Source organism: Phascolarctos cinereus, unplaced genomic scaffold (assembly GCF_003287225.1).
Source record: "Phascolarctos cinereus isolate Bilbo 61053 unplaced genomic scaffold, phaCin_HiC Scaffold_4;HRSCAF=312, whole genome shotgun sequence".
Taxonomy (NCBI): domain Eukaryota; kingdom Metazoa; phylum Chordata; class Mammalia; order Diprotodontia; family Phascolarctidae; genus Phascolarctos; species Phascolarctos cinereus.
In genome coordinates, this window is record NW_027555847.1 from 110,828,918 (window position 1) to 110,846,927 (window position 18,010).

The window sequence follows — 18,010 nt, forward strand, 5'->3', positions numbered from 1 at the left end:
GCAGAATATTCTGGAGACAATATTGCTTTTGTTTCTGTTTCTGATCATAGGATCAAAGACTTAAAGATTGAAGGGATTTTAGGGATCGTAGATTTTGAGCTACTAGAGACCTTAAAGGTCATCTAATCCAACCTCCTCATTTTGCAGATGAAGAGACTGAGGTCTAGAGATGTTAAGCAATTTGCATAAGACCATACAAATAGTAAGTCATACAGGCAGGATTCAGACTTTTCACTTTGAAGAGAGAGCTCCTTCAATCATAGCACACTGCCACTGACTTTTATACAAATACTTGTCACCATCTTTCCTCTCTGTCATCCTTGGATTTCCTCATATGAGCTTATTTTCTTAATATACAAACTCCATTGATCCACATCTTACCCAGACCACTCCATCTGCTCATCCTGCTTCTTTTGAATAAGATATAACCTTCCATAGCCATATTCCTGTCATGCAATTCATCCCATCAAGTCTTAGTGATATCTGCAAATTCAAATTGCCTTTTGCACTAGGATCTCTAGTTCCTTTTCCTTTTTACCCATTCTTTGTGCATTTGCTTATCAGCATCTGAGGAACTAGGATTTATTACTAGCTCCTTTCTTGAACTGGATGGATGTTTTTCTTCCACATTTTAATTCCTGTCTGTGGTCTGTAGCTTAACACCTGTATATAGACATTTTTCCTTCTCTGTTTCTTTTTAGTTTAATGCCACTTTTGTAAATTTGCAAGACTACAAACAAATATGTTCATAGCTCTTTTTAGGTCTACTGATCTTTGGCTAAGACCTGTGTGGAAATGAATAAATCTACTTAAAGTGAGTCAGGTCTAGACAACCTACTTCCTAGAATACTAAAGGAATTAGAAGATATAATTGCTATATATTATCTTTGAAAAACTTTAAAGAAAAATAGAGGTACTCTAGGATGGGAAAATGGACATTGTTGTCCAAGTTTTAAAAAGAGAAAAGAACAAAGCCTGAAAACTATAGATCAGTGGGTTCGAGTTTTATTTCTGGCAAAATTCTAAAATAGGGTTAATAAAATAGTAATTTATGAACACTTACAAAGGAAAAAATGATTAATAAAAGCCAACATGGCTTAATAAATAGCAGGTTATTTCAGATTACCATCTCTTTTTTTTTCTTTTGGACAGGGTAAGTAAAATGGTATATGAGGAGAATACTGTCATAATATATGGTATATCAGATTTCAGCAGAATGTTTGACAAAGTCTCTAATCGTATGCTTGTGGATAAGATAAAGAGATAAGGTTCTGTTGGGAGCTGTTTAGATGACAAGATGTGCTTTGGGTTGAGATGTAAATACCCAGCTTCCAGGGGTTGAACCAAGATGACAGAGTAGAGAAAGCAGCCTAACTTTCCCAACATTCACCTGTAAACAACTTTAAAATAATGCCTCAAATTAAATTCTGGAACGAGCAGAGCCAATAAAAGGTCAAAATGATACATTTTTCCAGCCCAAGATAACTTAGGAAGTCTAAAGGGATGATTGTGACACTGATGGGGACTGGCCTAGAGCTTATGTGGCAGCAACACCGGCCTTGGAGGTAGTAACAGTAGCAGCAGCAGCTTCATACCAGAGTTGGTAAGGGGATTGGGCAAATGGTTAGGAAAAGAATATAAGAGACTCCTGTACTGGCACTGTGTGCAAGAAAGACCACTATTTGGCAATCTCACCACATATACCCACTTCTAGGTCACAGGTACAGAGTGAGTGGAGTGCTTCTAGTCCCAAGGAAGTAGGGATCCAAAGGAGTAGTATCACTAATAGTATCACAGGAGCAGTGACCACACCTCCCCCATGATCACACCATCTTGGAAGCACATAAACTTCTAACCCCCCAGAACTAGCTCTGAAAACAGTAATGTGAAAAAACCTGAAGCATGGAACAGTGCCTCCCCACTCCAAGGTGAGCAGAGAACTTTAACATAAAGTTCAAAGTCAAGAAAAAGGCTGGAAAATGAGCAAACAATAAAAGAACTTGACCATAAAAAGCTACTATGGTGACTGGAAAGTTCAAAGCACAAATTCAGAACACAAGTTGTTAAATTTTTACAAGCAAAGCTTCCAAGAAAAAAGTGACTTTGACACAAGACCAATAGGAATTCCTGGAAGAACTAAAAAAATGATTTGAAAAATCAAACAAGAAGAACAAATGGGAAAAGAAATTAGAGAAATGCAAGAAAATTATGAAAAGACAATTAACAACTTAGTAAAAGAGGCATGAAAAATATAAAGAACATAAATAATTTTAAAAATAATTGGACAAATAGAAAAAGAGGTACAAAACTTCGTGGATGAAAACAACTACTTAAAAAAACAGAACTGGGCAAATGGGGGAAAAAATTGTACAAAAGCTTACTGAAGAAAGTAATTCCTTAAAAATTTCAACTGGGCAAGTGGAAACTAATCACTCCATGAGATATCAAGAAACAATCAAACAAGGAGCAAAAAAGGGGGGGAAATGAAGAAAATGTATAATATTACCATAGGAAAACAACTGATCTGGAAAATAGATTGAGGAGAGATAATTCAAGAATATTTGGACTGCCTGAAATCTACGATCAAAGAAAGACTAGAAATCATATTTCAAGAAATTATAAAGGAAAACTGCCACAATGTCCAAAACTCAGATCATAAAATAGAAATCAAAACAGTCCACTGATCACCTATGGAAAGAAATCCCAAAATGAAAACTCCCAGGAATATTATAGCCAAATTTCAGAGCTCCCATATCAAAGAGAAAATACTTCAAGAAGTCAGAGAGAAACAATTTAAATACCATAGAACCACAGTCAGGATCACACAAGATTTAGTAGCTATCACATTAAAGAAGGGAAGGATTTGGAATATGACATTCCAGAAAGCAAAGGAGTCAGGATTACAACCAAGAGTAACCTACTCAGCAAAACTGAACATAATCCTTCAGGAGGAAAAATGGACATCTAATGAAATACAGAACTTTCAAACATTAACTGTTTTTTTTTAAAAAAAAGACCAGAGATAAATAAACTTAAGAGTCTCAAAAGACTCAAGAGAAGCATAAAAAGGTAAACATTAAAGAGAAATCATAAAAAAAAACTCAATAAGGTTAAACTGTTTACATTCTTATATGGAAAGATGATAAATATAACTGCTAAGTTTATAATTATTATGGCTATTAGAAGGAATCTACATAGACAGTAGTTATTGGTATGAGTTGATTATATTGGAATGATCTAAAAAAATTGATGGATGAGAAACAAGATGCATTGGGAGAAAGAGTAAGGGAGAGGAGTAACGGCAAAATTATCTCACATAAAGAAGGCACAAAAGGAAAAGCTTTTTTATTAAAGGTGGAAATGATAGAGGAGGGTGGGAAATGTTTGAACCTCACTCTCATCAGAATTGGTTCAAAGGGGGAAGAATATATACATATACACACTCAGTTGAGTAGAAATCTGTCTTACCCAACAAGAAAATAATGGGCAGTGGGATAAGAAAAGAGGAGATATATAAGTACACACATATATACATGTGTATGTACATATGTATGTATGTATGTATGTATGTATATGTATATATAGATGGATGGATGGTATGGATGGATATGTGTATGTATATGTGTATGTAAGTATATATGTATGTATATGTATACGTGTATGTGTGTGTGTGTGTGTGTGTGTGTGTGTGTGTGTGTGTGTGTGTGTGTGTGTATAAAGGCCAGATTAAAGAAGACAGTTGTCAGAAGGAAAACAGACTTTTAAGAACGGACTGGTTAAAAAGAGAGGGAGACGGACAAAACAGAAGGAAGTAGGATCAACTGAAATGCACAGTTAGTAATCGTAACTATAAATGTGAATGGGATGAATTCACCCACAAAATGGAAGCAGATAATACAACAGATAAGAAACTAGAATCCAACAATATATTCTTTAAAAGAAACACATTTGAAACAGATACACAAAGACAGGTGACTTAAGGGGCTGAAGCAGAATCTATTATGCTTCAGCTGAATTAAAAAAAAAAAGATGGGTAGTGACCATAATCTCAGATAAAGCAAAAGGAAAAATAAATCTAATTAAAATGGATAAGCAGGGAAACTATATCTTGCTAAAAGACTAACTTTCAATGTTAAAAATACATGTACCAAACAATATAGCACCCAAATTCATAAAGGCAAAGCTAAATGAGTTACAGGAGGAATAGATAGTAAAACTGTACTAGTGGGAGGATCTCAACTTTCTCTTGTTGGAGATAAATTTAACTATAAAATAAATAATTAAAAAGTTAAGGAGATGAATAGAATTTTAGAAAACTTAGATAAGATAGACCTCTGGAGAAAACTGAATGGAAATAGAAAGGAATATACCTTTTTCTCAACTATATATGGCACCTTCACAAAAACTATAAGGCCATAAAAATCTCACAAATTTAGAAAAGCAGAAATACTAAATGTAGCCTTTTCAGACCAAAATGCAAGAAAAATTACATTCAATAAACGATCATGGAATTATAGTTTAAAAATTAAATAATAAAATTCTTCAAGAATGAGTGGGTCAAAGAATAAATCAGAAAAAATCAATAATTTCATTAAAGAGAATGATAATGAGACAACATACTAAAATTTGTGGGATGCAGCCAAAACAGTACCAATGGGGAAATTTATATCACTAAATACATACATCAGTACAAGAAATAGCAGATCAATGAAGGGCAGAAAACTAAAAAAAAATCTAGAAGAAGAACAAATTAAAAATACCCAACTAAACACAAAAATGGAAATCCAGAAAAGTCAAAGAACAGATTAATAAAATTAAAAGTAAAAAGACAATTGAGTTAATAAATAAAACTAAGAGCTGGTTTTATGAAGTAAAAAAATAAAATAAAATAAAATAAAATAAATAAAACAGTGGTTGATCTGATTTAAAAAGAAAATCAAATTTCCAGTATCAAAAATAAAAAAGAGTGAATTGGCCACCAATGAAAAAGAAATTAAAGCAATTATTGGGAGCTATTTTGCTTGATTATATGTCAATAAATCTGACAAACTATGTGAAATGAACGAATGTTAACAAAAATATAAATTGTGCAGATTAACAGAAGAGGAAATAGAAAATTTAAATAATCCTATCTTTAAAAATGGAATTGAGTGAGCCATAAATGAGCTACCTAAGAAAAAATTCCTAGGACCAGATGAATTTACAAGTTTATTCTATCAAACATTTAAGGAACAATTAATCCCAATACTATGTAAACTACCTGAAAAAATAGGGAAAGAAAAAATCCTACCAAATTCTTTTTATGACACAAATATGGTTTTGATAACTAAACCAGGGAGAGCAACAACAAAGCGAACTATGGACCAATTTGCCTAATGAATATTGAGGCAAAATTTTAAATAAAATACCATCAAGGAGATTATAATAACAAATTACAAAGATCATACACTGTGACCAAGTGGGATATATACCAGGAATACAGGTCTAGTTCAATAGTAAGTAAATTATAAGCAAAATTGACCATATCAATAATAAAAACAATAAAGATCAAATGATTATAGTAATAGATGAAGAAAAAGCTGTTGACAAAATACCAAATCCATTCCTATTAAAAACATTAGATATCATAGGAATAAATGATGCCTATCTTAAATGATAAGTATTATCTACCTAAAACCAAGAGCAAGCATTATCTGTAATCAGGATATACTTGAAGACTTCTCAATAATATTAGTGGTAAAACAAGGATGTCATCACCACTATTATTCAACATTTTATTAGTAATGCTAGTATAACAATATGACAAGAAAAGAATTGATGAAATAAAGATCCAATGAAGAAAACAACAAAACTATCACTCTTTGCAGGTGATATTATGGTATACTTAGTGAACTTTTGAGAATTATCTAAAAACTCATTGAAACAATTAACAACTTTAGGAAAGTTGCAGGATAAAAAAAATAAACCCACATAAATTATCATCATTTCTTTATGTTACCAACAAAACATAACAGAGATAGAAAAATAAATTCCATTTAAAATAACTGCTGACATAAAATACTTAAAAGTCTACCTGCCAAGACAAACTCAGGGACCATATGTACATAATTACAAACACTTTTCACACAAATAAAGACAGGTCTCAACAACTGGGGAAACATTTCTTGTTCATAGGTAGTTTGAGCCAATATAATGAAAGTGACAATTCTACCTCACTTAATTTACTTTTTCAGTGCCATACAAATCAAACTACCAAAGAATTCTTTCATAGAGTTAGAAAAAATACTAACAAAATTCATGTTGAAGAACAAAAAGTCAAGAATATCAAGGGAATAAATGAAGAAAATGTGAAAGAAGGTGGCCTACCAGTACCAGATTTCAAACTCTATTACAATGTAGTAATCATCAAAACAATTTTGTGCTGGTAAGAAATAGAGCTGTGGATCAATGGCATAGATTAGGTACACAATAAAAAGTAGTAAATAGCCATAGTAATCTAGTGTTTGATAAGCCCAAGAACAAGATCTTTGGGCAAGAACTCACCATTCGACAAAAATTGCTGGGAAAGCTAGAGAACAGGTTGGCAGAAACAAGGTGTAGACCAATATCTCATATAGAATAACAAGATCAGGTCAAAATAAATATAAGTTTTAGATATAAAGGGTGACATCACATGCAAATTAGGGAAGCATAGAAAATGTTATATGTCAGATCTATGGATAAAGGGACAGTTTATGACCAAATAAGAGATAAAGTAGATCACAGGAACTAACAGATAATTTTGATTATATGAAATCAAAAAGATTTTCCACAAACAAAACCAATGCAATCAAAATAAGAAGGAAAGCAATAAACTGAAAAAAAACCTTAAAAGTAAGTTTCTCTGATAAATGCCTCATTTCATATACATATCTGTGTATATGTATATGTATATGTGTATATACACACATATATGCCAAATTTAAAAAAAAAAAAAGGAAGTACTCCCCAATTAGTAAATGGTCAAAAAATATGAACAGGAAATTTTCAGAAGAAACCAAAGCTATCGATTGTCACATGAAAAAAAAAAGTTCTAAATCACTATTGATTAGAGAGGTGTAAATTAAAACAACCCTAGGGTACCACTTTATACCTATCAGATTAGCTAACAGACTAAAGGGGATGTGGCAAAATAGGTACGTTAAAACAGGGTTTCTTAAACTTTTTCCACTTACACCTCATTTTTGCCTTAGAAATTTTTACTCGACCCCAGATAGATAGGTAAATGCAAATCAAACATTCACTGATAATAAATCATAAATAAATTTATTTTAAAACAATTATTTGGTGTGTATATATATATATATATATATATATATATATATAAAAGTATATATAAATATATATATATAATTTTACCATTTATTAAAGATGAAAGAAAATTTGCACATTAATGAAATGGATGTTCTTGTTTGTTTTTACATAAAGAATTAAATGTTGGTGGAATATTTGATACTGATATTTTGGTCGTTGCATGTTTAGAAACCTTTTACTGTTGCCAAATGCAACTCTCATATTCAGTTACACATTCCCAGATGGGGTCATGACCCACAGTTTAAGAAGTACTGCTTTAATGCACTATTGGTGGAGTTGTGAACCTCATCCAATCATTTTGGAGAACAATTTGGAACTATGCACAAAGGGGTATAAAATTGTCTATACCCTTTGACCTAGAAATAACCATTACAAGTTCTGTAGCCCAAAGAGATCAAGGAAAAGGATTTATATTACAAAGATATTTATAGCAGTTTTTCTTTTTCTTTCTTTCTTTCTTTATTTCTTTCTTTCTTTCTTTCTCTCTGTTTTTTTTCTTTTTGGTGATGGCAAAGAATTGGAAATTGAGGGTATGCCTATCAATTGGAGAATGGCTAAACAAACTGTATTGTATGACTGTAATGCAATGCTATTGTGCTTTAAGAAATGAATATCCTAGGAAGGCGTTTGTGAACTGATGCAAAATGAAGTGAACAGAACCAGGAGAACATTGTACAGTGACAGCAATATTGTAATGATTGTCAACTGTTAAAGACTTAGCTATTCTGATAGATATAATGATCTAAAACAATTCCAAGAACTCATAATAAAAAATGATATCTACCTCCAAACGTATCTGATTAAATCTGATTGTAGATAGAAGCAAATTTTTTTGCTTTCTCTATGTTTCTTGCTTTTTTTTTTTTAAACAGCTAATATGGAAATGTTTTCATGACCTCACATATATAATTGATATATTGTGTGCCTTCTAAAGTGATGGGGGAGGCACTGAAGGGAGAGAGAGTATTTAAAATTCAATTTTTTAAATTAATGTGAATAATATGTAAATAAAATTTTTAAAAAGAGATATGTAAATGCCTTCAAGTCATTTAGGAAATAAGGCTAAAAATCTCCATCAGTTTAAGAAATATAGAAAATTTTGCAAAGGCTTACCTTGATAATGAGATATTTGCCTTCCTTCAGCAACTGACTCCTCTTAATGCTCCATGCATAGGTTGGTTTCTCTCCTAGAGAAGAAAGTTAAATCCTAGTAATGTTTCTGTACATTCCAGGTTAGCAGGCACAATGAAGTATCCCTTAAAAAGAAAAAAAAAATGAACCCTGGGTTCAATGGAGGGAGAAAGGATCTGAAATGGAGAAAAGGAAATGACCCTTCACCAAGACAGTGGAGTAAGAAGTCACTCTCACCCTCCCTTATTGACCTCTGAAAGCCCAGAAAATATTGACCCAGGAAAAACTCTGAGCCAGTAAAAAGACAGGGTGCAGCAGTCTTGTAGCCCAGGAAGCTTGGGGGGATTAGCAGTAAAGGCCCCTCTTCCTCTAGGGAAAGGGGAGCAGTACAGGACAGGAGGTATCCCAGCAAACCAGCAGCAAGCCCCACCTCAGCATACCTGGGGGAGATCCTGAGACAGGTAAGTGCCAACACCAGGACCCCCGAGAACCTCAATACAAACCAGTAGACACCAACTTGGAAAACCACCATGGGCAATGGCATTCTCCAGCAGCCAAATCACCCAGTGCCTCAACACAACTCTGGAAAGCACAACTCCAGGAGGCAAAGCTCCAGGCCAACAGACATCTATCATCAGCAAAACATCCCTGTGTAAGACCCAGGGTGAAGGAAAAGAAGCTTGGTAAGTGCCCCCTTCACTTCAGCAGGAGAGCTCAACTTTTTAAGTCAGGTAATAAGCAAACACCATGAACAAAAAGCAGAAATGGACAATGACCATAGATTCTTATTATGGGGAAAGGAAAGACTAAGGCACAAATTCAGAAGAGGATAACATTGTCAATATACCCACATCTGAAACTTCAAAGGGGAATATGAACTGGTCTCAGGCCCAAAAAGCCTTCTTGGAAAAGCTCAAGAAGGATTTTAAAAGTCAAATAAGCAAGGTAGAAGAAAAATTGGGGAAAGAATTGAGAGGTAATGCAAGAGAGAGTCAATAGCTTGGAAAAAGAAGGACAAAAATTAACTGTAGAAAACAAGTCCTTAAAAAGTAAAATGGGCCAAATGGAAAAGGAGGTACAAAAATCTAATAGAAGAAAACAATTTGTTAAAAGTTAGAATAAGGCAAGTGGAAGCTAATGACTCTATGAGAGAGCAAGAATCAATCAAACAGAAACAAAAGAACAAAAAAATAGAAGAGAATGTAAAATACCTCATTGGTAAAACAACTGACCTGGAAAATAGGTCCTGGAGAGACAATTTAAAATTTATTTGTCTACCTGAAAACCATGATGAAAAAAAGAGCCTGGACAACATCTTTCAGAAAATCATCAAAGAACCTGCCCTGAGGTCCTAGAATCAGAGGGTAAATTAGTCATCAAAGGGAAATTGCCCTTGTCAGGAAGTTGGATGGTAGAAAAATTTTATGCAGAAGAAGTTTAGGAAGAAAGGAAGGAAGGAAGGAAAACAAATATACAAATTAAGAAATTTGAGGGTCTTCCTGAACCTGAAGGGATGGGAGGTGGGTATTCTGAGGGAAGGGCAGCTGCTTGTACTTCGAGAAATAATATTATAGAATCACACAATTTTTCAGGAGAGAGACAGAAATTGTCCTGTGGGTTTCAGAGGAAAAAGTGAAGAGTAATTTCAATTGGTGATTGAAGCAGGAATTCTGAGGGGATTTGGTGGCCCAATAATAACAATAGAAATGTTTGTTGTCTTCCTGACGCACATAGCAAAGACATAAGAAATAACCTCCTCAATACTTATCAAAGCAAAAGAACACTACCCACTTCTAGTGTTTATTGTGGATATAAATAGTACATCCAGAAGGAAACTAAAATACTACCAAAGATTATGAAGTCTTGGAAAATAAATTAAAGACACTAGAAGCAATGTAGCTCACTGAAGGCAAAGATGCAAAAAATAAAAACATATTTGAAATGTAAACGTCTGGTTAAGGAGGTAATATCTGAAAAGGAGATTAGAATTTCTAGATCCAGACTTAAAATATCAGGATGATAAATACTTTGGCATGGGTGAAGTATGCCTAACAAAAGCTGGTAAGAAGATATTTCCAATATTTTGCAAATCTAATTAAAATTTTAAGAACTAAAATGGAATGGAAGATGAAGAAAACTATCTATATTTACCAAGCTAGACACCATAGAAATCTGTTACAATAAAGATAGAATAGTAGTAGACATCTAAAAGTTCACAAAAGACATAATCCTAGAAAGGAGAGAGTAGTGTTTCAAATGTATATATGTATACATACACACACACACACACACACACACATGCACACACAAATACACAAATGCTCAAAGTTTAGGGAAAAAACAAAACAAACTAGAGAAAATGGCAAAGAGAAAAAAAATTGACCACTTACCTAACTCTGAGCATGGGAAAGATACAATCCCTGAAGGGACTATAGCTCTGATATGTATATACTTTATTCCAAAGAAATAGGATAGGTAAACAGGTGGGGTGGGGCAGCACTGCACATTGAGAGCATATTCATATGAGAAAATTTAGAAATAAGAAAGAAAAAAGAGTGGAAAACATTTGAGTGAAGATCAATGCAGGAAGAAAAGAAATTATTTTGTCATCAGAAGATACAGAAAGAGGAAATAAACGAAGAGTTTAGTTTGTCACAGAGGCATGCTATAGTAGTAATGGTGTAATTTAGTTATCTAGACATCTGTTGAAGACTATCTCTGCCAATGGGAAAGCAGCTAATAACTTCTTGACTTGTCTTAATGATCATTTCATCCTTAAAAAGGAATAGAAACCAACAAAATGAAATTCTATATTCATTTTAATCTTACTAACAGGTTGGAACAAGGTATTGAGGCAAAAATTATAGGAACCTTAAGAAAAAGTGAGGATTTTCTCCTAGAGGTTGTTACAGAGGTTAGGAAAGTAAGGGATGGTCTGACAAGAATCCTAGATCCTGGGAAAGCAGATTTCAAACAAAGGATTCAGAGGCAGAATAATTAGGATCACAGACTAAAATTCTACAAGAGCAATGAGGGGGAAGCAAAGGGGGAAGAATTTTTGAGAAGGAAATTCTGAAGACACAAAAAGTAACAGTTATGATGAGGAAAACACATGCTAATTTTCTGAAGAGAGACATGTGGATGAACAGAGAACTCACCAGTTCATTTCAATTTTATATCGACCTATATGGAAGATGGAAGTAAGCAGAAAAACTAGGGTCAGAATAAGCTGTGTCTGGAAAGGGAAGTTGAGGACAATAAAAAAAAAGGATTTTAACTATATTCAAAAAAGCAAAGCATCAAAGACTGTTTAGGGTGAATGAGAGGACAGTTACTGACAAGAGGGGGGGAAAGACCTGTTAAATTTATATTTTCCTTATTTTTTTTCCACCATGGAGAATAATCTTTTCATTCCAAATAATATAACAAAAATACCTAGCAGAGAGTATTGACTCAAGACAAAATAAGACACAATTAAGAAAGTGCCCTTAAATTTCCTGAGTACTCTATCCTTGCTTGATAAGACAGGATTGACTGATGTGATTTGTTGAGTAACTATCAATGATGGTTGTAAGATGGAGAAGGACAAATGTTTTCCCAATTTCCAGAAAAAAGAGAAAGAGATTAGAGTCTTCATACTATAGGTGCCAGGAAGTTTGACTTCAATTCTTAGCAAAATTCTGGAATGCATTATTAAAGAGATGGTTGGTGAACATCTAGTCAAGGCAGTAGTGATAACAAAGAGCCCACATGGCTTCATTATAAACAAGGCAGGTCAGACTACCATTACTTCCCTTATTTTTAAAAATAAATTTATTGTTTTTAAATTATTTTAATTTTTTTTTAATTTTGAGCTCCAAATTCTCTCCTTCCCTTCAGCTCTTCCTCTACCCATTGAGAAGGCAAGCAATATGATATCAATAATACATGTGAACTCACACAAAACATTTTCACATTAACCATATGGTAAAAAAAAAAAAGCAAGGATAATAAAGGAAGTGAAATTTTATACTGCAATTTGCACTCAGAATTCATCAGCTCTCTTTCTGGAGACAGATAGCAATTTTTCATCATGAACCCTTTGGAATTATCTTAGATCATTGTATTGATCAGAGCAGCTAAGTCTTTCACAATTGACCATCATTACCATATCACTCTTACTGTGTACAATGGTTCAGCTCATTTCATTTTGCATCAGTTTATATAGGCCTTCTCACACTCTTCTGAAACCATACTCATCATTATTTCTTATAGCACAATAGTACTCCATCACAACCACATGACACATCTTGTTCAAGCCTTCCCCAATTGATGATCATCTCCTAAATTTCCAACTCTTTGCCACCACAATGAGAGCTGCTACAGATATTGTTGTACATATGTGTCCTTTTCCTTCTTGTTTGGTCTCTTTGGGGTACAGACCTAGCAGTATAATTTCTGGGTCAAAGGGTATGCAACAACTTTATAGCCCTTTAGGCATTGTTCAAAATTGTTCTCCAGAATAATTGGGCCAGTTCACAACTCCACCATTAATTCATTGGTCTACCTATTTTCTCTCATCTCCTCGAGAATCTGTCATTTCTGATAGGTGTAAAGTTGTACCTTCCTTAGAGTTGTTTTAATTTGCATTTCTCTAATCATTAGTGGATTAGAACATTTTTTCATATGACTGTAGATAGCTTTGATTTCTTCTCCTAAAAACTGCCTGCTTGTATCCTCTAAGCATTTATCAATTAGGGAATGGCTCTTATTTTTATAAAGTTGACTCCATTCCCTATATATTTGAGGGATGAGGTCTCTATCAGAGAAATTTACTATAATTTTTTTTCATATTATTTCATTGTTTATGGTACCTTTTAGCAAAATACGGTTTCCCTGATTATCTTTTTTAATTAGGTCTATTTTTGTTTTTGCTTTGTCTACCCTGTCTCTTTTACTTCAGTTGAAGCACAACAGATTCTGCTTCAGCCACCTGTTTTAACTCTTTGTATGTCTTTCTTTTTCACGTGTGTCTCTTTTAAACAGTATATTGTTAGATTCTAGATTCTAATTCGTTCTGGTATCTGCTTCCATTTTATGGGTGAGCTCATTCCATTCATATTCATAGTTATGAATAGTAACTGTGCATTTCCTTCCATCTTATTTTCCTGTTTATCTTTTTATCCTGTCCCTCCTCAAAAGTCTGTTCTATTTCTGACCATTGCCTTCCTTACTTTGCCGTTCCTTTTATGATCCTTTCTCTAATCACCTTCCCCTCCTGTTTCCCTGATGAGTAAGATAGATTTCTATACTCAGCTGAGAAAGAGACAGAGACAGAGAGAGAACATATATGTAGTTTCTTTGCTCTTTGACCCAGTTCCAATGAGAGTGAGGTTCAAGCATTGCCCATCCACCCCCATTTTGCCCTCCATTGTAAAAGCTCTTCCTTACGCACCTCTTTTATGTGAGAAAATTTTCTCCATTCCACCTCTCTTTCCACCTTCTCCCAGGTGATCCATCTTTCTTGCCCCTTCATGTTTTGTTTGTTTTTGAGATAATCCCCAACTTTAATCTAGTCACACCCACGGCCTCTGTCTAAGTAGCCTCCTTCTAATTGCCCCAATAATGATAAAATTCTTAGGAGCTACATGTATCATTTTCCCATATAGGAATGTAAATAGTTTCGGATTATTGAGTCCCATATGATTTCTCTTTCATGTTTACCTTTTTATGCTTCTCTTGAGTCTTATGTTGGAATGTCAAGTTTCCTACTCAGCTCTGGTCTTTTCATCAAGAATGCTTGGAAGTCCTCTATTCCATTAGGCATCCATTTTTTCACCTGAAAGAAGATATTCAGTTTTGCTGGATAGGTTTTTTAAATTTATTTTTATTTTTAATTTATGGAATAAAAGAAACATTTCCATAACATAACATAATAAAAAGATGAATGAGCATGAAACTGCAAATCTTCTGTGTGCAACTTGCTATTCCCTTTAAATATACAATAAAGTCATCGTATAAATTTATTTTTTTCCTTTTTTTCTTCCCTCCTCCCACCCTAGACATGGCCACCAATAGACATAAATATATACCTAGTTGTAATCCTAGCATCTTTGCCTTTCAGAATATCATATTCTAAGCCCTTCACAGCTTTAATATGGAAGCTGCTAAATCTTGTGTGATCCTTACTGTGGCTCCATGATATTTGACTTGTTTCTTTCCGGATGCTTACAAATATTTTCTCCTTGACTTGGGTAGCTCTGAAACCTGGCTATAAAATATTATCAGGAGTTTAATTTTGGTATTTCTTTTAGGAGGTATATATTCTTAAGATCTAAGTTATCAGGGCAGTTTTCATTGATATTTTCTTGAAATATGATGTCCAAGTTCTTTTTTTTTTAATCATGGCTTTCAGGTAATTCAATAATTCTTAAAATATCTCTTCTCAATCTATTTTCCAGATCAGTTGTTTTTCCTATATTTTGCATTTTCTTCTATTTTTTATTCTTTTGACTTTGTTTTATTGTTTCTTGATGTCTTGTGAGTCACTAGCCTTACCCTGTTCTAATTTTTAAGGGATTATTTTCTTCAGTGAGCTTTGGGCTACTTCTGCTTTTAAAGGAGTTTGGTTTTTTCCGCCTTCAGTGAATTTTTGTGCCTCTTTTACCATTAGGCCAATTCTGGTTTTTTTAAGGTGTTATTTTCTTCAGTGTTTTCTGTGCCTCTTTTACCAAGCCATTAATTCTCTTTTGCAGCATTCTCATTTTCCCCCCCATTTTTTCCTCTACCACCCTTATCTCTCTCTTTAAACCTTCCAGGAATTGTTGGGCTTCCGTCCAATGAACATTTTTTTTACCCTTTGAGGCTTTGCTTGTAGCTTTTTCCATATCATTGTCTTCCTCTGAGTTTGTGTCTTGTTCTTCTTTGCCACCATAGCTCCTTTTCGTAGCTAAGTTCTTTTGTTGTTACTTATTTTCCCAGCTTATTTCTTCACTTTGAACTTTATATTAAAGTTGGGCTTTGCTCTCCTGGGGGTGGGAAGACACTGTCCCACGTTTCAGGCTCTTTTGTACTGCTATTGTTAGAGCTAGTGCTGGAACTCTGCAAGTTTTTAATGTTTCCAGAATGATGGGATCTGGGGAGAAGTGTGGTCACTACTCTCCAGCTCTGCACTCTGGTCTTCACCCAAAAAGGGTCCCGTTCCCCTGTAGTCACAAGTGCTAGTGTTCCTTTCAGCCCTAGGACTGTGACTAGGGACCCTGCTCCCTTGTGACTGACCACAAGCACTCCTCTCCACCTTAGAACTACAACTCAGAACTGAATATGAGCAATAGAGTTCCCAGCAGAGGGTGCTCTTTATTGTCTGACCCCTTTACCATTTCTGGTCTGAGAGCTCTCCCTCTGCTGCCACTATTGCAGTCAGCTCCAAGGCCCACTGCTAGTTCTGCTCCTGCCACGTGCACTCTAAGCCAGCCCCTACCCCAGTGTTACAGACCTCCCCTGTCAACGTCCTAAGTTGTCTTAGACTGGAAGAATGACTCACTCTGACCTTTTGTTGGTTATGCCGCTCCTAAATTTGATTTGAGGCACTATTTTAACGTTGTTTGGAGAGGAATATTGGGAGAGTTCAGCTAGGTCGCTCCCTCTGCTCCCATCATCTTGGCTCCTCCAAAATCTGTTATTTCTTTTATTAACAAGATGAAGAAACTAGGTGAGGATTAAGTTTTACATATCATTTCAATACATTAGTTCAATCAACATCTATTTATTAAATGCCTGCTATATGCCAAACATTGAGGATACAAAGTAAAACATAAAATAGCCCTTAATCTCAAGGAGCTTATATTCTATTGGAATGACAATAGGGGATACATAAGAATATATAAAATTATTTTAACATAAATACATGACAGTGTTTGTAGAGGGGAAGCATACATTAGCATCCTTCTTGGAAGAGAACTCTTCATTGAGAGAACTCTTCTTTAGCTCTTCAAGAGAATTAAAATTGAGCAGTTCTACCTTCTCTCTATTGGCAATTATCATCCTCCCAACCATCCCAAGGAGTAGTCTTTTACTTCTTTAATACTCCTCTTTCTCCAAAAATAGCTTTAAAATTTTTATTTTTGTTTGCCTTAGTTGTCCTCATAAACTGTTAGCTCATTCCGAACTTTTGAAGTCTTTAACACTATTCTTACAGTCTTGTCATATTTTTTTATTCATCTTTCATTACTGTCCCTGCTTCCGTATTCTGCATATAGCTTACACACACACACACACACACACACACACACACACATACCCCAAAATGGGGACATGAAGAGCTGGACATGACTGAAAATGACATTTTGTATGTTTGTATATAAATTTGTGTGTGGATAAAGAGACAGACAGATAGATAGATAGATAGATGATAGATAGATATGCATTCATTGTACAGATGAGAAAACCAACACTCAAAAAGGCTGACGGCCTTATGTTTGTGATTTAAGGCACGGAAAAATTTATAAATTTATGATTAAAGCATTTGAGTTCACATTTTAATAGTTACGTAAATTAGACTTCCCAAAGACACACTTAAAAATCACCACAACTGCCATCAGTTCCAATTTAGAAAATGGATCCAATGAAATAGATGCTTGGGGCACATTCACACACCTAGCCATCCAATTATGCATGAATAAGGAACCACCAACACCTCAAGAAAATAGGACCACCTAGGTAAATTAATTCCAAAGTGCAGGACCTCATCCTGGTCAAGAGTTCATGGCTAGGGAATACCAACAAGATAGTTCTCACGTATCTGCCACAAGCACGATTGGTAGAGGGAACAAAGAACATTTTAAATTCCTGTATGTAGTCGGACAGTTTCCCCAAAAGGCCAGCTTCTCCATGAAGGGTTAGTATAGTGCTTGTTTTTGTTTTTTTCAGTTTTTCTGGTACTTAACAATATGTTTAAAGCACCAAAGAATTCTAAAAGGAAAGGAGTAAATATAATTTAAGTAAAGGTTTTTAATTTCCTTGATTCTCCAATGGAAACTTAGAAGGCTATTATGGGAAATAGAGCAAATACATGAAGATTTAGAAGGTACTTGTTGGGTCTGTGAATTCCCATTAAATTACTTCTATAAATCTGATTCTATAGAACAACTCTTAAAAACAAACCTTATCTTATCCAGTAAAATCCCCTGAATATATTTAAAACATCATAAGACTCTATTACTTCTAGCACACACTGCATTAAGCAAGCCCATTTAAAGCATACACTTTGGCTTCCTTAAGCCAATGTTTTTACAAGTTCATGACCATGATAAAATATATTGCCTTTCAGAATAAATATCCTTTATGCCTATCATAACTCTGCTCTACCAATTAAGTTCTACTGACTTTTAAGGGACAAGATTTCTTAGGCCCCCAATTGTGTTCAATGACTGCAGTGACACCTACTGGCAGTGAAATACAGGAAATTCATACAATGGAAAACAATGAAAATGCTTTACAATGTTTAACAGTGAAAATAGGCTAGATTCCTGCTGCAACCCTTATGTCC